Below are 26,030 nucleotides of genomic sequence, written 5' to 3'. Positions count from 1 at the left end.
TGGTATGATAACAAGGACTTTAATCCATTTGGATTTGACCTTTGTGCATGATGTTAGATGAAGATCTGAGTTTGCTTTTTTACATGTGCTGACCAATTGTCACAATACCACTTCTTGAAGAGGCTTTCCTTGCTCTATTTTGTACTTCATGTCTCTTAATCAAAGATTAATTGATTTTATGTCTGAAAGACATTCTCTGACTACTCAAATCTATTCCATTTATCTGAGGGTATGTCTTTATTCCAATACCATGATGTTTTTTTTAATATAATTTTTATTTTGATCATAGTGTCTTACATATTGTTGACAATAACATTTTAGGTACATATTTACATAGAATCAGGGGGAATTCCCATCCCCAAATTGTCCTCCCTACCCCTCCGTTTTTGTCCTACCTCCCATTTCCTCTTCCCTCACCCCCAGGGCGGCTAGAATATGTGGTCCCCTCTGTATCCAACCCACTACTTAGTAGTCTTGCACCTGTTTGGTCTTGATGCCTCCCTTATCTCCCCCTCTAACTGTAGGCAGGACTAGCTAGTTCAAGTTGCATGGTTTTGCCTAAAAAGGAGAAGATAAATAAACTGGGGTAAGAGTCTAATACTCCCAAAATGGGTGGAATCCTTCTAGAGGCCCTCATCATCGATTTGGGAGATGAAGGAGAGAAAGAAGGTGAAACATTCCACCAGTACCAAAAAAAAGTGTCAATTATCCAGTGAGGACTCCAGCTATATCGATAAGCACCACAAAAAACAGACGAAAAACAAAGCAAAACAAACAAACAAAAAACAAACAAACAAACCAAAAACACGCCATGGTCTTGAAATAAGAAACATGGCATAGCACATAACGAAGGAAAAGAAAAGAATAGAAAAAATAAGTATAATTGGGGACAACAATTTCAATAATCACACCCAAACAGAGAAATAGACCAAAATAGATAGGTAAATAAAAATAATAATAACAATAATAAATGAAGGTAAAAGATATACGTGTGTGTAATATATATATATATATAAAATACCAAGGTTTTGTGCTTTTTGTATTTTTGTTTTTTCCCCTCCTGCCCTGGCACAGTAAATATTGGGGTCATTCGAAAAGGAATTCACTTGGCCTAAGAAATATGGGGTTTCTCCATCCTTGGAGTATACTGTCATGGGATCAGCTCTAGACTTTGCTCAGGATCATTTATTCTCCCGGTGGTGTTTTTTTGGTGTGTGGAAGACTTCTGTTCTGTCCAGGGTGATACACTCAGAGCTCTGTGTTTAGAGGTCTCAGTATCTGCACAGATCCTGAGGTGGGACTTATGGTGAAGTCAGTCTTTGTGGTTCTAGAGGTTCTGTTACCTCAGTGTCCTTTTAGTCCATCTTCTGTGGTTGGTGACCTTGGTCTTTGCACTGAACCTAGGATGGCACCGAGGTTAGCGTCTTTCTTTGTGCTTCCAGAAGGCCCATTCTGTTGCAGTTGTCTCTGTCAGACCTTTGGGACTGGGGATCATGCTTATTATGCAAGTCATAGTTCGAACCCTAAACTAGGGCTTTTTTATTGGTCCCAAGATGTCAATACCATGATGTTTTAATGACTATTGTTTTGTGATACACTTTAAAGTTAGGGAAAGTGATGCCTCCCATATTCCTTTTCCTAAAAGTTGCTCTAGCTATTTGTGAATATTTATTGTTCAAAATTAATTTCTGGGGTGTTTGATCCACTTCTTTGAAAAGTGTCGTGAGTATCCTTAGAGAAATTGCATTAAATCTGTACAGTTCTTTGTAGAGTATTGCCATTTTAATAATGTTAATTCTACCAATCAATGAGCAGGGTATGTGTCTCCATTTTTGTATCCTCTTTTATTTCTTAAATCAGTTCACCTCTTTAGTTAAGTTGACTGCAAGGTATTTGAATTTGTGTGGCACTATTGTGAATGGGATTGTTTTTTTAATATCCATTTTTTTTGGGGGGGGGGGGTTTGGGCCACACCCGGCGGTGCTCAGGGGTTACTCCTGGCTCTCTGCTCAGAAATAGCTCCTGGCAGGCATGGGGGACCATATGGGACACCGGGATTCGAACCAACCACCTTTGGTCTTGGATCGGCTGCTTGTAAGAAAAACGCCACTGTGCTATCTCTCCGGGCCTTAATATCCATTTCTTCTCTATCATTATTGGTGTATAAGAAGGCCATTGATATTTGTGTTAATTTTGAAGACTGCCACTTTGCTATATGAATCTATTGTTTCTAGAAACTTTTTAAAGGCAGAATCTTTAGGGTTTTCTAGATGTAGTATCATGTCATCTGTAAACAATGAGAGCTTGACTTTTTCCTTTTCTAGTGTATGCCCTTGATATCTTTTTTTTTTCTAATTGCTATGGCAAGAACTTCCAATACTGTGTTGAATAGGAGTGATTTCAGAAGGCATCCTTGTTTTGTACCAGATTTTAGTTTATCTCTATTGAGATAAACTAAAACTATGAGATAAACTATAACTTTGCCATTGGCTTTTGGTAGATGGCCTTTACAGTATTGAGATAATTCTTTCCATTCCTATCTTATTGAGAGTTTTTTTTGTTGTTGTTGTTTTGGTTTTTTTTTTTTTTTATCATAAATGGGTGTTCCAGTACTGCTCCTGGGCTGACAATAGTAAAAAAAAAATATTGAGATTCTGAGGCTAGAGTGGTGGCACAGGGTGTAAGGCATCTCCCTTGCACATGCTAGCCTAGGATGGACCGCAGTTTGATTTCCTGATGTCCCATATGGTCCCCCAAACCAGGGGCGATTTCTGAGCGTATACTCAAGAGTAACCCCTGAATGTCACCGGATGTAACCCAAAAACCAAAAAATTAGAGAGATTCCAAGCAGCTGTGTGCAGCTGTGCCATATGTGATTTATAGAATTGAAACAAATGCGGTAACTTGGAAGTTCGATAAATTTAAGTCAGAGAACTGGGCCATTTCTCTGAGGGTATAGGGTGTGGCATTGGCTGTGGGTTGGGCTGCTGTAGTTCATTGCAAAAATGGGAATCTGGGGCCCGGAGAGATAGCACAGCAGCGTTTGCCTTGCAAGCAGCCGATCCAGGACCAAAGGTGGTTGGTTCAAATCCCGGTGTCCCATATGTTCCCCCGTGCCTGCTAGGAGCTATTTCTGAGCAGACAGCTAGGAGTAACCCCTGAGCACTACCGGGTGTGGCCCAAAAACAAAAACAAAAACAAAATGGGAATCTGTCCAATCCCTTTCTGAGAATGCCATAAAGGTTTCATTCTGGGCTGATTTTCCTGAAAAGTATTGACAGTCATTATTTTCTTTTGGAGATGGTAGAGAGCCGGGCCCTGTTTCTGCTAGGAAGATGATACCTGGGTGAGGGAACTGATGAATTTTCTGGTTGCAAGAGCAAAGGGGAACCTCAACTGAATCCTCTTTAGAATAAAAAGGTCAAATTTTTTTCATCCTGTAGTCTGATTTCCCCTGAAAAAATTTTAACTGTTCATATTATTTGATTTCAATCTCAGACCTGGTCAATTGGAGGGTATATGATATGGTGTTGGGCTGCTGCAGTTTATGCAGAAAGGGAAACCTAATATCTACCTCTTCTGAAAATGTAATGGAATTATCTTTTAAAGTAGTTTTGTTTGTTTGTTTGGGAGCCACACCCTGAAATGATCTGGGATTATTCTTGGCTCTGCACTCATGAATCATTCCTGGTGGATTCAGGGGAAGACCATATGGGATGCTAGAAATTGAACCTAGGTTAGCTGCATGCAAGAAAAAGTTCCCTACCACTATCACTCTTGCCCCCAGAGTTATTTTTAAGTGACCATCATAGTTACCAAAATAATTCAAATAAACTGAGATTTGAGATCAATGTTGAAATATAGGAGCAACTTATCAGCTTTCCTTTAATCCCATTAATCGTATTAGACAGATGTTATTATATTTCTTTTAAGGAAGCTATGACTATATTAAATTAATGAATTCAATGTAATACCATTTCCAAAGGAAACTTTAATCTCTTTCCATTTTGCCATTATGTTCAATTTTCAAAAGTAAAAGTTATTATGAACAAGATGCAAGAAACATAAATTAAAAATATTATTTTAAATGAAATATACCTATATATGCAAGCATATAATTGCATTGCTGATATTCCTGATGCATGTTAATCATTCATTCATGTGTTAAATCTGAGACAAAAATCATAAGGAGAAAAGAGAATCATACATTTTCATTATATTTTACAGCCAATTTCTCTCATACTATATCCTTAATGAAAGCTGCATGCTATTTCTTGCACAAGAAAATTCCATTTTTAATATCTCTTAATGCAAGCAATGATTTGGGTAAGTGAGAAAAGGCAGTAAAACAAAAGTACAAACAGGTAAGAAAAGTCAAAGCACTTATCATATGTAAAAGTTTTCACAATAATATACAGAATTCTCTGAAGATGAAACTATAATCTTTCCCACAAAATATGAAGCACCCTCCATACTATTTTAAATCTTGATTATAATTTTATTAATATAATAAAGGACCTCTTAGCTTTTCTCTCTTGAAACTTTGAACCAGTTAATTTTTGTAATGATGATTGTCAAATACAATGTATAACAGCAATGCATTCTTGGCTTTTAACTACCAAATGATCAGTAGCACCACTCACCCTGAGTTATGACAATCAGAAAATGTCTAAGGTTTTGCCAGAAGTCCCCCCGAGGTTCACAAAACTGCTTTCCTAGTCACTGTGTAGAAGCATTGCTTCCACTTTGCCATAAGAGCTGATATGGAAGAATTTTCATAAAACATCCTAGTTATATTTTACTTGGCTTCTTCCCTTAACACCTTTGTCATCTAGTCTCCACAAGGGTATTCTATCATGTGGCTCTATCTTACTTATCATTTATGTACACAATGCTGTTGCCTAATTTCTGGATAAAACTACACTTTCCTTGAACCTTCAAGAACTTGGCTTTCTGTTAAACTCTTCTAATCTGAGGCAACAATTCCTGCTCAATATTGTGAGCCCTGGCATTTAAATAACAAGTTATAATGTCAGATACTTTTACATGAGCCATGTTACTTCCCATATGTTCCTAAATAATGATAAATTAATAAAGAATTTCCTACATCTACCTTTTTTATGGAGATGAAGAGAGTTGAGCCACACCCAGTGTCAATCAGGAGTCACTCACAGCTATATACAGTTATCTTGTGGTGCCAGAAATCAAATGTAGGGGCTGGAGTGGTGGGCGTTTGCCTTGCACACACTAACTTAGGACAGACCATGATCCCTCAGCGCCCTATATGGTCCCCCTAGCCAGGAGCAATTTTATTTATTTATTTATTTATTTTTAGGCTTTTGTGCCATACCAGGTGATGCTAGCCAGGAGTAACCTCTGAAAGTCACTGAGTGTGCCCCCTCCCATAAAACAAAAAGCAAACAAACAAAAAGTAGGCTTCTTATATGTAAAGCATATACATTAGCTTGGTCTATTTCTCTGTTCCCTATTATCTCTATTTAAAAAATAAATTAATATATGTAGAAGAAGCTTCCCCCACTGAGTCTCCAGCCTTTGTTGGCCAGAAGCCCTACTCCTCCTGCTCAGGTGAGGTTGTATGCAACCACCCCCTGCAAAATAAACATCTACACCCCAACCTCATGGACTCTAGATTAGCAAGGGTGGGGCACAGGGACCCCAAAGACAGGTTTTAAACCCGGAATGCGAATAACTTGCCCCCCTAACCTTCCCCCACTGCATCTTCAGACACTGCCTGCCAGAAGCCCCTAATGCTCTAGCTCAGGAGAGGTCAGTAGGAAATGGATATGCACATTCTGTCCATAGTTCTACTTCCCCACAAACCTAGCAGACACTCAATTTATTCCAGATAGTTCTAGGCAGATTAAGCCCAACATTTCTTTTCCTTAGAAAATATACAGCCCCAAACCTGAAAATAACCCAACAAACTAGATTGCCACATTTCTATCATACTTGGGTAATCTCGCTTACCTAGAATAAATAAACCCTAAAAGAGATATATATTTAACTATCTCTTACACAATTAAACAGACCACCTTTGTAAAACACCCTAAAACTCCAGCACCACAACCCACTCAATGCAAAAAACAATGGGGAAACTAAGGAAGACACCAGCAGCTGGTGATAAGGAGAGAAATCCTAGCAAATTTACAAGTCCTCCAAAGCACACAAACCTATAGATGAGGACCTAAAACCAGCATTTAATGTTTTAGCAAGGGATTAAAAGTATTAAGAATCAGATTATTAATACATTGTTCTCAATGTTTTATTGCTTTGATCAAGAAAATAGCTCACAGAATCATGTTCACACTCCTTATATTTGAAGAAGCACTCGAATATTTTGCTTTCATTTGGTCGAGAACAGTGATTATAAAATTTACCATTAATTTGCCTTATTATCATTAGTATTTTCTCTCTCCAGAACTTTTCACCTCAATTGTCACAATCACCTAAATAAATCCTATTTCACTCTTTCTAATTGACACTCCTATTAAAATCTCATCTTTTTAAACCTTTCAAAATCTTGTAGGGAAGAAGCCATGTCTTTTGTAGCCCCATTTGTGCCTACCCAGCCTTGCAGAAATGATAGTACTGGAAAATTACTGGTATACATGACAGATGAATTTTCTTATCATTCAACTAAATACCAAATTTAGAAAAGATCTATAAATTTGGAAAACAAAATGATATGTGCATAAAATATCTTTCTTAGTTAATCTGCTTTCCCAGAATTTCTTTCATTTGCTTATTCTTTATTTAAAAGTCTACATATAGGTTCTGCTGCACTTCTATTATCTATGAAAAAAAGATGAAACTTTATGCTCTAAGAATGTTTTAACAATATTTCATTAAATCAAAATAACCTGGCTTTTACAATGACTTTTATTTCTAAAAAGGAACTATTTCTGCTGAATAAAGACTGATATGTATAGATAACCTATAACAAAATCCTGTGCTAAGATGTAGAAAAAGAAAGTAGAAAATTGAAAATCACATATTGATTTAACATATTTTCTGGATACTTGAATGGTTACCATTATGACAGTATCTGTCATAATACTGCTAGTTGACTATTCAGTTACTTCTTTTGTTTCTAAATATTAGGTGGCTTCAAATACATATTAACATCTTAATTGGTGTGTACATACAGGAAAGACAGTATTAAGAAAATTGGGGTTTTAATGCAGCCACAAATGCAGCCACATGGTCCAGGAACTCAAAGCAAAATTGCTAATATTGCACCTTTCGTGAGTGTAATTTTTGCTACCAAGCCTTCCAGATGGAAGAAAAGGTAAGGAGATGATGCTGTACAAACTAAAAAAAAAAAAAAAAAAAAAAATCCTGGTGATGTCAGCCCAGATACCACCATATCTAGAGATTATTTTCCAGATTGGTGATAAAGAGATAGGAACTGTCTCAAAGTCTGAAACGTTTAGTCGGTAGATAATGTGGATAAGAAAACAAGAATTGAAAACACAAAAAATTCTATGCATATGACCAGAGTGATAACACAATAGGTAGGGTATTTTCCTTGCTCAGGCTACCTGGCCAAAACTGGGTTTCACCCCTGGAATCTCGTATATTCCCCAAGCTTGCCAAGAATGATTTCTAAGCACAAAGCCAGGAGTTATGCCTGGGCACTGCCAGATGTGGCCCCAAAACAACAACAATAAAAACAATAAAATTCTGTACAGAAACATAATAATGCAATGTAAGTTACAGAAAAGGTGCCATTAACCCAATCCTAGTTTGTGGATGAAAGTCATAAAAATACTAAAGTCGTGAAAAATTATGAGTGCACCAGCTATACAGCAAAAGCTGACAATCTCAGGGGTCTTGGAGAAGTGGGCAAAGCCCCCACCCTGCTAAAGCCATATCTTATCATATCCTTATCATCACCCACAATCATTTTTTCGCCAATGGCCTTGTTTCATCACTCCTCTATAGCATTCTGCAGAAATTTCAATCTGGACAAAACTCCAAATATGTTGGTATTTGGGCTGACACCACCAGGTTATATTTTTCGGAGTGGGTAAAGCATGCATTCTCTCTTCTCTTACTTCTGAACTGCGTGACAGCAGAAATCACACCCACAAAAGCTGCAATATCAGCAATCTTGCTTGGAGTTCCTGGACCATGTGGCTGCATTTGTGGCTGCATAACAACCTCAATTTTTTTTAATCCTATCTTCTCTGTAGGAACACACTAATTAAGATGTGAATGTGTATTTAAATCCACCTACTGTTGAGAACCAAAAGAAGTAACTGAACAGTCAAAATAAAATACACTAGTTGGTGAGATCAACCCAAATGCCATGTTTCTAACCCCTGAGGAAGACCGGTCTGATGAAGCAGGGTAGCGGTGGAGAAATAATACGAAGCCAGTCAGGAGAGTAACTGGAGTCAGTCTGCCTTTTTCCTTAAGTCCTCTGCCTCATGCTTCCTCAGCCTGACAAAAAGCCAGAACTGGTTTCTTTATTCAAACCAATTCCCAATACCTAGGGGGGAGGTCAAGAGACACAAAAGTAACTATCCAGTGGATTTTACATATCAAAGGAAGAGGTTTAGGGAAAGAGGAAGTTGGGAGAACACCTTTGTTAAAGGTTTTAGCTAGTCTCATCTTACAGTCATCTAGCAACAAGAGCTTGATGAACCTTCTGACAATGACTTGAAGACCTCATTGCAAGATTCAATAATTTTTTGTGTGAAGAAATTTTCACAAATTTTCTTGTTGCTATAGACTTTTTCTTTCTTTTTTCCTTTCTTTTCTTTTCTTCTATTTCTTTTCATTTGTTGTGTAGGGTTCCAGAGTAGAAGGACGAGACCACACAACTGGAATAAAGTTTTTTAACACTTTAATCTGTCTGTCAACAAGATTCCCCAGCCTGGCCAGCCAGGGCCATCCCCTGAAGGAGATGAGCCCATTCCAAGTTCATAATGAGGATTTTATAGAGAAGGGATATATGGAGGTTCCAGCTTTCTGATGATCCTTAAAATAATTGGCTCTTATCTAGGGGTATCATCCTACTACTCCCTTGTCCTTCCCGGATAGGCTACCTGGTACAGCCAGGTATACTGAGGCAGGGTCTATGGAAATAGGCTCACAACATGTGGTCCTTACAAAATGGTGTTTCTCCCTGCTCAGAGCCTAAAGAAGCCTGCCATGTGGCTTTTACAAAATGGTGTCCCTTCTTATTCAGAATTCAGGTCCCAACAGTTGTTGTTGTTGTTGTTGTTGTTGTTGTTGTTGTTGTTGTTGTTGTTGTTGTTTCAAACCCAACAGCACTCAGGGGGTTACTCTTGGCTTTAAGCTCAGAAATCGCTCTTGGTAGGCTCCGTGTATGCCGGGATTAGAACTGTTTGAATGGATATTTTTTATTTATATGTTTGTAAGTAATTGTATAATGTTTCTCAAGTAGTTTTTAATAGGAATAGTGATATCTTAGTAATAGAAGTGATTGCAAATTTAGTCACAGGCTGCAATTTCAAGGTAAGAAAGACTAGGCCCAAAGAGACAGCTGGTTCCTGGAACCAGGCTAACCTTAATTGATTCCTGGAACCAGGCTGTAAACCATAAGAATATTCAATGCAAGGACATCTCCATTCCATTCTAGAGACATCTTGGAGGGATGGAAGGAGGTGGAAACTAAAACAAGGCTCCCTTCCCCTAATTGTTCCAGTCACTTCGCTGTCAAGAGTACTGGTTCTCCACCCTGTAAATTAGGAGACCACCTAAAGGGTTCAACTCCTACCTCTGCATGCCACCAGTCTAAGAGTTGGGGGGTAAATGTGTCATGAAGGGGCTGAACGGAGAATTGTGCCTTTTTTGTAAAAAAATCATTGGATGATTCAAACTGTATAAACCTATGAAATACTTTGACCTGTATGCTCATTATCATATGAATTCCCTTAAATATTTGTAAATTTGAATGCTCAGGGTCTCACTGCAGACCAAATTCCTGGCTTGCAGTGACACCCCAGAATTCTGGAAAGAAAATAAACCTGTGTGTGATTGCATCCTCAAGGTTTGTGGTTCCTCTTTCAGTGGAGGGTGTTTTTCTTCCTGGGTCCCCTGGCTATCCCCGACCCCTGGGAGCCCTCCCAGGGATCGAGGGTTCTCTAGTCCCTGGACCCCATTCCAGGAACCCCATTTTGGGGCCAGGCCATTTAAATGGATTTAACAGAACCACCGTTCTTCTGCATGCAAGGCAAAAACCCTACATCCATGCTATCTCTCCAGCCCCTCTATTACTTTTTAAAATAAGTTTGCTCCAACTTACCTGGAAACAAATTAATTATGATCAATTATGTCAAGTCTGTCCTTCATGATCTTTAAGTAAAGTAATTTATGTTAAAAAAAATACCAGCAAGATAGGCTTTCTAGATGAAATTATATCTAGAAGTAGGAGCTCCCAACATTTTCATAGAACCTTGATATTAAAAGGGACCAAGAAAGCCTAGCGTCCAATGAAGGCTCAAGGTTCAGGAATGCCTAGTGCCCAGGGGAAAGCCCAGGGTCCGGGAATGCCCAGGGTCCAGGGGAACCCACCACCTTAATTAGAACCTTCAGAGATGAAATCAGTAATGTAGATTTATTTCTCCAGAGCTTTGGGGTGTCACCACAAGCCATGAATTGGGTCTGCAGTGAGACCTCAAGCATCCAAATTCACAACGCTTTAAGGGAATTTATATGATAATGAGCACACAGGTCAAAGCATTCCATAGGTTCATACAGTTTAAATCCTCCAATAATTTTTACAGAAAAGGCGTAATTGTCTGTCTGTTCAGCCCTTTCATGACATCATCTACCCCCAATTCCTAGACCGATGGCATGTAGAGATATGGGCTGGACCTTTCAGGTGATCTCCTAATTACAAGGTAGAGAACCCATTCCCTTGACAACATAGTGACTGGAGCAATTAGGGGAAGGGAGCCTTCTTTATTATATCATATTTTAAGCAAGCCAGTAGCAGAAGTGAAAATAGCATTAAACTAAATTTTACCTTTATTCTATACCTATTGTGCCATCTATTGTGTTATTTTTTAGTGACTGTGTCCAATTATTCCTCCCTAATCTTCAAGGACCATCTGCCATCTCTCAGTCCCTCCCTCTTGTGGGGACCAAGGTGTCCCAGTGTTGGAATGCATGGTGGTCAGTCTGGTTCCACCTCCCACCTGTGTCCTTCCAAGGTGTCTCGGTGTTGGAATTTAAGGTGTCCTTGCACTGAAATGTCCTTGTGGTTTACAGCCTAGTTCCAGAAATCAATTAAGATTATCCTGATTCCTGGAATCAGCTGTCTCTTCAGGCCTAGTCTTCCTTACCTTGTAATTGCAGCCTGTAACTAAATTTGAAATCACACCTATTACTAAGAAATTATTATTCCTATTAAAAACTACTTGAGAAACATTATAAAATTACTTAAGAACACTATGTCAAAATGTCCATTCCAACATTGGACCATGAATTCCTGTTTTGCCTCATATTTCTGTCTTCCTACAAGTTGAGAAAAAAAAAAGTATATGGAACCCAGGGTCCAAGTAATCTTAGGTGCATTGAGTGGGGAAGAAAAATGTTCAGATCTAAGTACCCAAGCCAAAGTCAATGAAGATACCAAACTATAACAAGCTAAACAGAACATGCACCTGTTACACTGGTTAAGGCTGAAAGTATGGATGCATTCTGGGAACTCTGGTGGAGGCAGGTCAAGACTGGTGGTGGGAATGGTCCTAATTCACTGTCACTATATTCCTAAAATACAGCTGTGAAAGACTTGTAATTCACAATGGTCTCAATAAATTTTCTTAATTATATCTAGGAATACTCTGGTTTCTCTTCATATCTCATAAATCTTTCACCTTTTTTAAAAACTATATCTAGGAGCAGACATATGTTTTGGACAAGACAAAAAGTTGAGGAATGCATTTTTATTCACATGTAATCACATAAAGCTAGAATATAAACTAGAGTGATGTAAATAGTTGATTCTATGAGATCTGAAAAAAAAAAAAAAAACCTAGTAAGAGATTGTGGATTTTCTTATTCCAAAAGCTATCTAAAAGGATAGCAGGAAACTATAATCATGCTTTTTTTTTTTTTTTTTTTTTTGGCTTTTGGGCCACACCCGGCGTTGCTCAGGGGTTACTCCTGGCTGTCTGCTCAGAAATAGCTCCTGGCAGGCACAGGGGACCATATGGGACACCGGGATTCAAACCAACCACCTTTGGTGCTGGATCAGCTGTTTGCAAGGCAAAAGCCACTGTGCTATCTCTCCGGGCCCTATAATCATGCTTTTAAAGGGAGAGTACCTTGAAGATTACTACAGAAAGAAAAGGATTATTACCATATCTGTAAGTCAGGAAAGAAATCAGTATACTGGTTGAAGTGTTCACTTGGAGTGAACATCCAAGCAAGACATAAGATAAAGCAGAACTAGCCATATGTTAGCAATTTTAAGTTTAATATAATTGGTAATTCATTAGAAGTGGAGATAAAGTTGAAGATAAAGGAAGAAATAAAACTAAGAAGGACACAAGATTTCTGGACATTGTTTCATAAATAAATACTAGTGCCATTCATGGCTTGGGGAAACCAGTAAAGGAGGCAGATTTGGGGTTCTAAAGTTTAATACTGAACATGGTGCATTTCAGAAACTGATTTCTGAGTTATTGCCAGAATATAAACCAAGCTAGTGTGATAACAGTACAAAAGTTCTTTTTTTCTTTTGTTAGGTATTCCTGGATGACTTTCTAAAGAGGGTGTCAGCTCCCATGGTCAAGGTCATTTGCCTAATTAATTACTGTGACTTAAACTTTTTCAGTTCAAAGACCTTACCTCTCAACCAAAACATGAAATCAAAGCACTGCATGAGTTAAGTGTGTCTGTCTCTGCAGTTATTGTGCATACCATATTAAAGACATTTTGCACTTGCCATAGGGGATGGTTTATGACTTTGGAAATAAATTTGAAATGTATGGGCCCACTGAAACAGCACAGATTTGACTGAATATTACTTAAATTATTGAAATGCATACAGCCACAGAAATAAAAACTTTTGCAAATTGTTCAACTTGAAGAGTTTTAACAAAAGAAATAAAACCCACAACCAAAATTACTAGATGACAAACTATTTTCAAATCATCAGATAGAAAATTATATCTACATACACATTTGTCTACAAAATGGTTCACTCTCACCACAACGCTTTTTGCTAGTTTTCTTCATATTTATTAATTCCACTCATTACCATAGCCACATTTTACTACCAAATCAATATCTATGAGGAGTGATTTTAACACTTAATGTACTAAATAACTAGATATATATGTAACATCAGCTCAAGACCAAACCTACTTTTTTTGTAGTAAAAATTACTACATACTTTTTAAAAGAAAAAAAACAACTAATGTCCCTCTTCTAAATATGGTGAAAAGTTAACTGAGCAGTTCAAATCTCTTTTCTGTCATGATTTTTGGAAGAAATCAAATTAAGAAATATAGATAAGAAATATATTTAATATAAATAATTTCGTCCACTTTCTTAAGACCAAAATTATTTCATGTCTACAGAGAAAATCTATCCATTCTTTTACAATATTGCAATATCATTTGTTTATTTGGATGACTTTTAATATGGAATTATCTATAAATATTTCTGCCATATGTGTGGGATAAATGTTCCCACACATTTACTATACTATTTTTTAGTTTTGTTTGTTTGTTTTGGGGCCACAACCTGTGATGCTCAGGGGTTACTCCTGGCTATGCACTCAGAAAATGCTCCTGACTTGGGGGACTATATGGGATGATGGGGATCAAACCAAGGTCTGTCCTGGGTCAGCTGCATGCAAGGCAAATGCCCTACCACTGGACTATTACTCAGGCCCCCAAATTTTCTTTTTCAATTAAGCAAACATGATTTGCAAATTATTCACAACAGAATACATTATTCTACACCAATTCTACCACTAGACACACAATTTTTTTTAATTAAGAGAGATTCATTAATTTCACATATGTAAAGGCCTAGAGACCCCATCTTTCTTACTTGTAACATCATATCCTACCTCGAGGCCAGAAATCGGCCTTGTCTCACATCCTTCTAGCTTCTAAACCCAAGACCAAATGGATGTATATGAAAACATGGATCCACATGAAAACACTGTGCAAATGTCTCATATTAGAAACAGGTGGAATACAGTGCTCCTATTTTTCAGACAGTTTACAACCTTAAATGTCACTTAACTCACTACAGTAACTAGCTGATAATTCCCTGAGTACACTCAAATAATACTACATAGTAAAGAAAATAACCTGAATAACAGATGTACTTTTAGTAGCTGTCTGGTATAAACAACTCAACAGATCAGATCTCAAGTAACTGGGGATCTAAACCTACATCATTAACACCACAAAACTCCAAGAACAATGGTAAAACAAGGAACTCAGCTGCAGTAACAGATAGATAGGGACAGAAACCCAGGCAAGTTACTAAGCCCATCAAATGCTTAACATGAACTAGATGGTGACAGGGCCAAAATCAAATCAACAATCACTGCATTGGCAACAACAATTAAGCAAGCACTTGTCACTGAAGTTAGCAATCACTAGATGAGAAATTCAACCAACTCATAGAAGAACTTTTTTAGACAATGAAAGATACCATACTAGGGCCGAAGTGATAGTACAGCGGTAGGGCATTTGCCTAGCTTACAGCTGACCAGGAAGGACCCAGGTTTTATTCCCATATCCCATATGGTCCTCTGAGTCTGTCAGGAGTGATTTCTGAACATAGAGCAGAAGTAATCCCTGAGCACGTCTGGGTGTGGCCAAAGAACCAAAACAAAAAGAAAAGAGAAAAATGCCATACAAATAAAATTTAAGGTGCTAAAGAACTCACTAGCAAATCATAGTAGCTAATCTCACAGGGGGAAGAATCCAACATATATGCACCAAATATTAGATTAGTAAAGTTTGTAAGGCTTTTGATTCAAACCCAGAGAAACATATGGATAGAAATATAATAACACTGGGAGATTTCACCATGCCATTGTAATCTCTGGATAGATTAGCTAGACAAAATATCAGTAAAGAAATAAGAGACCTAAATGAGTAACTAGAAAATCTGAGATTAATAGATTTATAGAGGGCCTTCCATACTCAAAAAGCTGAATACACAATCTAGTGCAAACAAAGCATTCTCCAGAGTATATCATATTTTAGGACATGAGCTTACTTTCATAAATTCACAAAAATATGAATCATACCAAGTATGATATTAGACCATAATGCTACAAAGGTAGACATTAACCATAAAATAAAGATGTGAAAAACTTTTATTTTGATTTTTGAGTCACACCCAGTGGCACTCAGGGGTTAGTCTTGCCTTCATGCTCAGAAATCTCTCCTGGAAGGCTCAGGGGACCATATGGAATGCAGGGGATTAAACCCAGGTTTGTTCTGGGTTGGCTGCATGCAAGGCAAATGCACTACCACTGTGCTATCTGTCCAGACCCAAGATGTAGAAAACTCTTAACAACTGGAGACTGAACAACATGCTGCTAAAAAGACAACTGGATCAAAGGAAAAAAAGAAATAAAGATCCCTTGATTTTTAGAAAAATCATCTTTCTTTACTTCTATTACTTGTATATAGGAAAGTCATGGCCTTTTGCATAATAATTTTATAGCCTGCACATTATTATAAAAATTTATCCTCTCTAAAAACTTTATTGTATAGTATATAGGATTTTATAAATATAGTATCATGTCATCCACAAACAGTGAGAGTTTGACTTCTTTGTTTCCTATCTGGATACCCTTAACAACTTTTTCTTGCCTAACTGCTATTTCAAGTACTTCTAGTTCTATATTGAATATATAGTGGTGACAGCAAGCAGCCTTGTCCTGTGCCTGATGTTAAAGGGAAGGCTATTCATTTTTTTCTTTCCCACTGAGAATACTATTTACTGTGGCAAATGGCTTTGACTGTATTGAGTAAAGTTCCTTCAATTCCCATTTTCTTGAGAGTTTTTAAATCATGAGTAAGTGCTAGACATTGTCCAATTTTTTAACTACATCAGATGATTTTTAATTTTTTGTGTTGATATAGTTTGTTATGTTGATTGACTTGTGCAAGTTAAACCATCCTCTCATCTCCAATGATAAATTCTACTTGATCAAGAAAAGAGAAAATGATTGAAAAGAAACTTCTTCAAAAAGAAATACAAAAGGCACATAAAAGGTGCTCAACAATAGATGAATAGTTAAAAAAAAAACTGTGGTGCATCTACACAATGGAAAATGATGCAGCCATTAGGAGATATGAAATCATTAAATTTGCATATAAATGGATGAACATGGAGACTTATGCTGAATTAAAAAAGTCAGAGGGAGATAGACACAGAATAGTCTCTCTTTGTGGTATTTAAGAAATAAAACTATAGAGAAATGATAGATACATCTGTCTCTCATTCCACAGACTATTGAGATGAAAGCCAGATGAACTAGCCCAATATGAAGTTTACCACAAAGTAGTGAGCAAAGTTAAAAAAAATACAATAACAATTACCATGACAATGATAGTGAGAGAGATAAATAGAATGCCTGTCTCAAAGACAGGCAGGGGGTGGGAAGGAAGGGACATGGGGAACATTGGTGATGGGAACGTTGCACTGGTAAAGTGGGTTGTACATTTTATGACTGAAACCCAACTAAGAACATAACTATGTTGCTTAGTTAAATAAATTATTTTTTTTTCTTTCTTTTGTGGTTTTTTTGGGTCACACCCGGCAGTGCTCAGGGGTTACTCCTGGCTCCATGCTCAGAAATTGCTCCTGGCAGGCACGGGGGACCATATGGGACGCTGGGATTCGAACCGATGACCTCTTGCATGAAAGGCAAACGCCCTACCTCCATGCTATCTCTCCAGCCCCATAAATTATTTTTTTAATGTTCCATACTACTGATCATCAGGGAGTTCCAAATCATAGCAACAGTAAGATATCATCTCACACCACAGAGACTGGTACATATAAAAAAGAACAGTGCTGGCATGGATGTTGGGTATAAGGATGGAATGTCGAATGGTCCAGTCTTTTGAAAATCAGTATGGACACTCCTCAAAAATCTACAAATTTCTTGTAAAGTTGTGTCAGTACTTTGTATATTTTGGAATATTAACCCCTTATCTCAGTGGGTGGCTCTTGTATTCTGGGGACTATTTCCTTTAAGGTGCAGAAGCTTCTCAGCTTAATATAATCCCATCTATTTATTTCTGCTTTCACTTGTTTTAAGAGTGCTGTTTCCTCTTTAAAGATACCTTTAGTCTCAATGTCATGGAGTGTTTGACCTACAAGCTGATCTATATACTTTATGGTTTCAGGTTTGATATCTAGGTCTTTAATCCATTTGGATTTTACCTTTGTACATGATGTTAACTGGAGGTCTAAGTTCTCTTTTTTACAAGTGGCTAGCCAGTTGTGCTAACACCTCTTATTAAAGAGGCCTTCCCTGTTCCATTTAGGATTTCTTGCACCTTTATCAAAAATTAGGTGATGGTATATAGAAAAAATCACATAACTCCATCAAAAAATGGGGGAAAGAAATGAACAGACATTTTGATAAAAAAAAAAGAAATACAAATGGCTAAAAAGCACATAAAAATGCTCCACATCACTAATCATCAGGGAGATGCAAATCAAAACAACTATGAGGTACCATCTCACACCACAGAGATTGGCACACATCAGAAAGAATAAGAACAAGCAATGCTGGCGGGGATGTGGAGAGAAAGGAACTCTTATTCACTGCTGGTGGGAATGCCGTCTAGTCCAACCTTTGTGGAAAGTGATATGGAGATTTCTCCAAAAGCTGGAAGTTGAGTTCCCATATGATCCAGATATACCACTCCTAGGGCTATATCCTCACACCTATATTCATTTCAGCATTGTTTACAATAACCAGACTCTGGAAACAGCCTAGATGCCCCTCAATAGATGAATGGTTAAAGAAACTATGGTACATATACACAATGAAATATTATGCAGCTGTCAGGAGAGAAGTCATGAAATTTTCCTTATACATGGATGTACATGGAATCTATTATGCTGAGTGAAATAATTCAAAGGGAGAAATATATATACAGAATAATCTCACTCAATTATGAGTTTTGTAAAAACAAAAAAAAAGTAAAGGCATTATTGTAATAATCCCAGAGACAATAGAGTTAAGGATCGGAAGGACCAGCTCACAATATGAAGCTCACTACAAAGAGTGGTCAATGCTGTTAGGGAGATAACTACACTAACAACTAGCATGACAATTTTAATAAATGAGAGAAGTGGAATGCCTGTCTCAAATACAGGTGGAAGGGAGGAGGGAGATCAGGGGTGTCTGTGATGGGAATGTTGCACTGGTGAAGGGGGTGTTCTGTTTATGACTGAAACCCAACTACAATCATGCTTGTAATTATGGTGCTTAAATAAAGATTTTATAAAAAGAAAAGATAAAAATTAAATCATGAAACTTGCTTTCCCATAGACAGACATGGAGAGTATCATGCTGACTGAAATTAGTCAGAGGGAAAAGGACAGACATAAATGATCTCACTTATTTGCAGGATATAAGAAAGGCAATTTAAATAAGAGGAGTAAGATCATTTCTTACAGAGAAGGGACCACTATGACAATAATAATTAGAATTTATCACTCTGGACAAAACTGGGTGTAAAAAAAGATAAAGTGATCCATATGATACCCATTTAGTAATAATATTTTAAACCATGGTGCCTATAAGGAAAAGGGGGGAAAGAGGGAGAGAGAGGAGAGAGAGTGAGTGAGAGAGAGAGAAAGAGAGAAGAAAAGAAGTGTCACAGAGGCAAGCTTGAGGGTGGGGAACTGAGGAAACTAGTGACAGAAAATTTTATTTCTTGCTAAAGGAATTGGGTGTTGGAACATTGTATGACTGAAATTCAACCATCAACAACTTTTCAACTCTATCTAATTGTGAGTCAATAAAAAACTTAAAAATATATTATAAAGATTCTTTGAGAGTAATCATGAAGAATCAAGTTGCTAAAACCTATGAGGTGGACCAAAATCAGTACGGAGGGGGAAATTTATTGTAATACAAGAGCATATAAGGAAAGAAGAAAAAGAAAATCGGCAAATTAAATGCATACCTTAAATGTTTGGAGAATCAGCAGCAGATGAAGCCTTAGACTAGTAGAAGAAAAGAAATAATAAAAAGTAGAGAGAAATCGATAATATAGATATCAATAGGAGAAAATCTTTTCATTCAACACATCATGTAAAGGGTTGATTTCAGAACATATAAAGTACAGAGATCAACAACAAAATTAAATCTAAAATACCCATCAAAGAACGGTGAAAGGAAATGAACAGAACATTTGTGAGGACAGCCAAAAGGCACATGAAAAAATTCTCATCATCACTTATTGAGAAATTCATATTAAGATTACAATGAGATATCATCTTACACCAATGAGAATGGCACATGCCAAATAAACTGTGAACAATATATAGGTAGGGATGTGGTAAAAAGAAACTCTCATCTACATCTGAAGGAAATGCTATTTGATGCAGCCCATAGAAAAAAATGCATAAAGGGTCTTCAGTTATCTCAAAATTGAGCTGGTATTTGACCCAGCAATTCCACTTTTAAATATTTATCTCCAGGACATTCATTCAAAAGGACATATGTACATTATTATTCATTGTAGCACTTGGGAAGTTTTGCAGCACCCTGCAAATAGCTAACATTTGGTATAAAGTTAAATGTCCACTGACAAATAAGTGGATTTTGAATATGTGGTTTATATATATATATGTATATATACATATATACACATACATACATATATATACACACATTGAATAACACACAGCTATAAAAATGATGAAAATATGCAATTCACTGCAACTACATGGATATGGAAGAGATCATGCTCAATAAGGTAAGCCAGAAGACAAAGGAATAAACATAAATATCAGTTATACTGGTATGTGGTATTCAAGGTAACTGAATAAGAAAATGCAATGTTTAAAAAGGGGATGGCTACATCACCTTTGGCTCCAAAATATAGGAAGAAGGAAAGAACTAGAGCACATGGGAGGGTGAGAACAAGAAGATGAGAAGCAATGTGGGGCAGAGATGAAGGGGATTCAGGTACATCGATGATATTAAGAAATAATAAAGCTGAGAATCCAACCACAGAGTCAACAACAGTGAAATCATAAAATCACTGAGACTGCTCTATTTGGGTTAGATGTGCAAGTATCAAAATAAGCAAAATTATTTGTAGTGGGTGAATGTGCGAAATTAAAGCTAGCATTGATCATAGAGTTTTAATAGTTTATATTTATGTAGTTTAAGTTCTAATATCTGGCTTTATTAATCAATACTTTAATTGAAGATGATTTATACTTGTATTTCCATAAGATTGAGAGTTTTATAAAGTTTAGTGTTATAATTATTAATAACTGCTTCTTTAGAAAGGTGAATTATTCACTACATAAGAGAGTCAATTCAAACAGGTACAAAAGTCAAATAGATTATATTAAGCCCAATATATCTGCTTTAACCTCTGAGGTAATTTTACAAGTTTGGAAGATAAATGCCACAAAAAATATTTTAAAGTAATAATGACAATTTTAGTTGCCATTTATATATAAGAAGTAAGAGATGAAATATTTTACCCAAATTATCATTTTGAATCTATATGAAGCTATATAAGGAAGATATTATTACCCTATTTTAAAGGTTAAAAGATAGATTTAGCAAAATTATTCAGATTGAATTAGTGAAAAAGATATAAAAGATATTCATATTTGAAGCAAAAGATTTCTGAGCCTATAGGTTTGGGCTTAGAAACCTGATGCCAGAAGTATTATCCAAAAAATTATTTTATAAAGTTCAGGTACTTCCACGAGACACTGTTGAAAATACTCAGGAGCTAAAAGTCCATTTTATGCATTCCATGTGTTAGCAACTCTATAAAAATTAAATTCATCGACATCTGTAATATAAGAACTAATGGGATCAGTATTCTTTGAAAAGTGTGCCTTTTTTCCAAATGTCACCTTATGTTCCACACATATTTTCAAAAATGAATGTTCAGTTTTTAAAGAGAAACTAAACAAAATTGACAATGTAATTTTATCCAGGTACAAAAAAGTACATTATTTTACCTTATGGGTTACTTTACCAGTTGGGTTGTGATAGTAATTTACTATTCAGTAATATAGTTATTCTTCCAATTTTGACATAACTGCCATGTTATTTCACTCAATATTCTGCTGTCTATCCCAGTAGCCAGGGGCCATTTTTCATGCCTTTCATTTGCATCAGAAATTACAGGCTTTAATTTCTGCCATACTTGTGTTTTCACTTCAAAAAATATTAAAACTAAACTGTATTGTAGGTAATCTAGCTCAAGAACCAACAGGACTGCAGGTATGGTTCCCTGAAAGGGCTTCCATTGGCAAACATGCTGCTTCATGCTTGTGCTGAGGAACTAGTTGGATTTAGCTACCTATGCTCAGGAACTAGTTGGATTTAGCTACCTATGTTCATGCTCAATCAGTTCTACAGGAAACTGGTTCTTCCTAGTCCACCAACTTATTTTGAAATGGCACTCTCAAACTTCCTCTTCACATTTCCTACTTATTTACTTTTTACTAATCATAAATTAGTAAGATAACATGTCCTCTTGAAATTTTTTTCTATGGGACCCAGAGTCTCATGAGCATTGCGTGGAAATAAAAAGAAATGGTCAGACTTAAATACCCAAACCAAAGTTAACTACAATAAAATCAAGGGACCCAAACTCTAACAAGCTATACATAAAATGGATCTGTTCCATCAGCAGTCAGAGGAGCTAAGGGTGTAGGTATGGAATGCATGTTGGGAACTTTGGTGGTAGGAGGTCAACACTGGTGCTGAGAATGGCCCTAATTCACTGTCACTATGTACCTGAAATGCAACTGTCAAAGACTTGTAATTGACATTGGTCTCAATATAAATTTAAAAAAAATGTTTTTCTATTCAACAGAACTGCAGAGGTAAAGACATATTTTTGTAGATTCAAAGAAGAACAGACATTGAAAAACATCTATCATCATCAAACCCAATTGAGGACAAGGGGTTTTCTCTGTTCTAACAGAGAGTGTATATCTCAAGTATCCTATAAGATGGGAGGAAACATAAAGTGCCAGAGTTGGGAAGTTGAAAAAACTTTGAAGGTCATCAGTCTGCTGCTTACTTTCTCTAGAGTCACAAAGAGTCCAAGAATTCAAGGATAGTAAATAGAAGGTCCTCAAGGTACCATGACTGGGGCTGATTAAAGGAAAGAATAGAATCTAAAACCCAGGTCTGACTTGTGTCAAAAGTCACATATCCCTTTAATGTGTATTGTTAAAACACTCAAAAGTTCAAAAGAAACACTACAAATAATTTATAATACTGACCTTGAAGCTGATCACACTTTTCCCACTTCAGGGTATGGGGCATGTCCTCAGCCCTGCTAACGGTGTGGGGACAGCACACACACACACACACACACACACACACACACACACACACACACACACACTCTCTCTCTCTCTCTCTTTCTCTCTCTTTCCTCTCTCTTTCTCTTTCTCTCTCGCTCTCTCTTACTCTCTCTTTCTCTCTCTCTCTCTCTCTCTCTCTCTCTCTCTCTCTCTCTCTCTCTCTCTCTCTCTCTCTCTCTCTCTCTCTCTCTCTCTCTCTCTCTCTCTCTCAATCCTATAAATGCCACCAGGCCAATGGATCAGCCTTGGCACTTTCCACTAACTCCTAGTCACTAAAACTTCCAAGTATAAGAGGTTTGTGGCTGGCATCTTCAGGGACAGTTTGGAGTCAGGCCGTCTGCCTCTTTCCTGCCCCACACCACTGTTCTTTCACAAGTCCTGGCAATTATGCCCAGAAACAAAATGAGCTGTCACCATATGACCTCATTGTCCCAGCTCCAAAGTTATGGACCCCTTCCATAATTTTTTTTTGACAGCCTTACTTTTGGTTTGTGTGTCTGTTGATTTTTTTAAGACCCTTCACCAGTGCAACATTCCCATCACCAATGTCCCAAGTGTGCCTGTACTTTAGACAGGCTTTCTACTTCCCTCATACAGTCACATTTGGTTATGATGGTTCTCAGTGTAATTACACTGTGTAATTACTGAGATAATTTAACAGGTAAGTCTTCAGACAATGACAAAACAAACCCTTTGTGAGATATGACAATTCACACAAATTTTCTTTTAAGAAGTTTTTTTCAACAATTCCATTACCATTGAGTTGTACCGAGCAATTATTGGGTAAATTATTTATACCTGCCAAGAGGTAGGCTTTGGGAAATTGGGAAACTTGTGACAAGGGTAAAGGGATTATTACAGCGGTAGTGATACTAGTGTTACAATATTGAATTAAAAAAAAAAAAAGAACCTTTATTGTAAGTAACTCTGTAAACCCTGGTATCTAAAATAAAGAAATTTAAATAAAAAAAATAATTTAGGAAAATCAGTAGGTTAGCCTATCTACTTGAGCCTTATTTTTGAAGTATCTATAGAGAATCAGAAAAACAAAAGATACAGACCTGTTATCAAGAATTACAGACTTTTCAGAAAGATGAACAAAACACAAATTTAACACAAACTGACTCACTTCACTCACACACTATCACACTGCACATAGATATATACACATATAACGACTACCTGGAACAGAAAGTTCAGATGCAGCAAAGTAGATCATACATTCTAAAGAAATGCAAGTTAGAGCAGACTAACTAGAAGGGCAGGACTGACTCATCAACAATAAAGAGAGCCACAGGTAACTAAAATCTACTGTAATCCTTTCAAAATTCTGCCGCTAGCAAATCCAGGAAGGAAAAGCTAAAGGAAAAACTAAAATAGAACAGAGATAATGAAGTATTTTAACATAGTAAAGAGTTTAGCTAGTCTTGTATCTCCTAGGTGTCAGATTCCTTCTATGCAGGAGGGCGAAAGAGAATAAATATGCCCCTACCTACCTCACAATATAGTTTTTTTTTAAAAATCAATAAAACTGACAAACACTTTAGCAAATTTGATGTAAATAATATTCATGGGACAAATTGTAGCTCATACTACTACCTAAAAGTGCTGGCAGTCATTTTTCATTGATGTTTCAGGAAAAATAAAAATAGTGTTGATAGATACACTCTAGTCAAGAAATACCTAACAACTCTTTCAAACTCTCTATACAAAATGCCACATCTGTTTTCCACTAGATATAGACTGCTGAGTCTTCAGGACCTTCCAGGCTGCAGGCCCTGTTGCTCACCCAATGTGCAGATCAAATTTAATTTTCTCAGTTTACCAGAAGAGAAAAAAATTGCCAGGAAATACTGCAGAAAGGATGTAGGCAAGTGATAGTTTATACAAGACTGCTTTATGTTTATTTTACATGTTTTGTATCTATTTTATATCTGCATTTTTAAGGGAGGAATAGTCATTAAACACTCCTTGTCAAACACACTTATATCTATCATTTTTTTATTCCTGAGAGTATGCGGAGAAATACTTTCAGTCCCTCATGCTTTGGATTTGCTTGTATCTGAAATTCCCATGAAGCATTTTCCCTGGGAGAAAACTACAGTTCACAGTCTTCCTCCCTTTACATTTTGTCTTCTTCCTCCTGGTTTGTAAAGAAAGTAGAGCACAGTAAAATTATCTAATTTTTTTTCATTCTTGGTTCTAAAAATAAATAAATAATTTTCTGATTCTGAGGGTCACCCTACAAATCTTGATTGCAAGGCCTTTGATTTTGACATAAAAATTAATAATTTTCAAGTCTACTCCACCTTCCAACTGATTCCACTGTTCAAACCTATGCAAAAGATTTTACCACTTTCCGATATAAATACAATCAATCCCCCCAAATTAAAACCAAATCCAAATGTTGATTATTTGAGAATGGTTAGCACCTGTTTGAGATCAAAAGAAACAGTTGAAGAGAGATGCCACTTTACATTACAAGAAAACAGCAGTCAACATTAATGCTCCGGGGAATTTTTAAAGTACTTAAATGGAAACTAAAAACTCTATATCAGATCCTCTTCCAACCCCCAATACATACACATTATTACTAAATGCAGGAGTATGCATTATGAACATGGCTTACATGCCTCTAAGTAATAATATTTTGAGTTATAGTTTGCACAAATTGCAATAAATGGTGTTTTCTGTTATGTGGAGGGTAATAGATTGTTTTGAAATGAATACAAGTCTATAATTCATTCAAAGGCTATGATGATGCTATAAGCTAGAGCTCACAATTTAGCAGTTAATCCTTGGTAGTTTAATGCTGAGAATGGGTTTCAGGGTGGTTTTCAATTTAGTCCATCCATAACTTCAGTTGAAGTATAATTAACTTGATAAATATAAGGAAAATAAAGAGAAATGTTTTCAGGGACTTTTTTCCTCCCTTTTTATAACCTCTTACTACATCTTCGAGTTCATTTCTCTCCAGTCTTGCTTGAGAAACAGTATGGAAACAAGAAAAGATTGTTTCAAAGACAACTGACAAGAGCAGGTTTTATTGATATGCCATGAGCTGAGTAGAACATTAAATTTCCCTTGTACCAAGATCAAGTAGTCCAACTGAAGTATAATAGAACCAAAAATAAAATTCCTATGAAAAGGAGGGGGAAAATCCTATAGTTTCCCTATACCCAAAATCTATTAACTGAAACTAAGCCTTTCAAAATCTTCTGTACAGTTTTAGAGGAAAAGAAGAAACCCATTTGGTTTCTGTCTGTGACTTTACTGTATTGAAAGATTCTCTTTGAAAGTTCTTATAGTTTCTGTATGTTTAAGATATAATCAAGCAAGTAATACTGGCTCCCCTAACACTAATAGATTTAAAGCACTTACTTAGTTTTATAGAAAATGATAAAATAAAATCTGAACTAAATCTACATTCAATAATCCATAATATG

This window comes from Suncus etruscus, chromosome 5, assembly GCF_024139225.1.
Source record: "Suncus etruscus isolate mSunEtr1 chromosome 5, mSunEtr1.pri.cur, whole genome shotgun sequence".
NCBI lineage: Eukaryota > Metazoa > Chordata > Mammalia > Eulipotyphla > Soricidae > Suncus > Suncus etruscus.
This window is presented reverse-complemented; position numbering follows the sequence as displayed.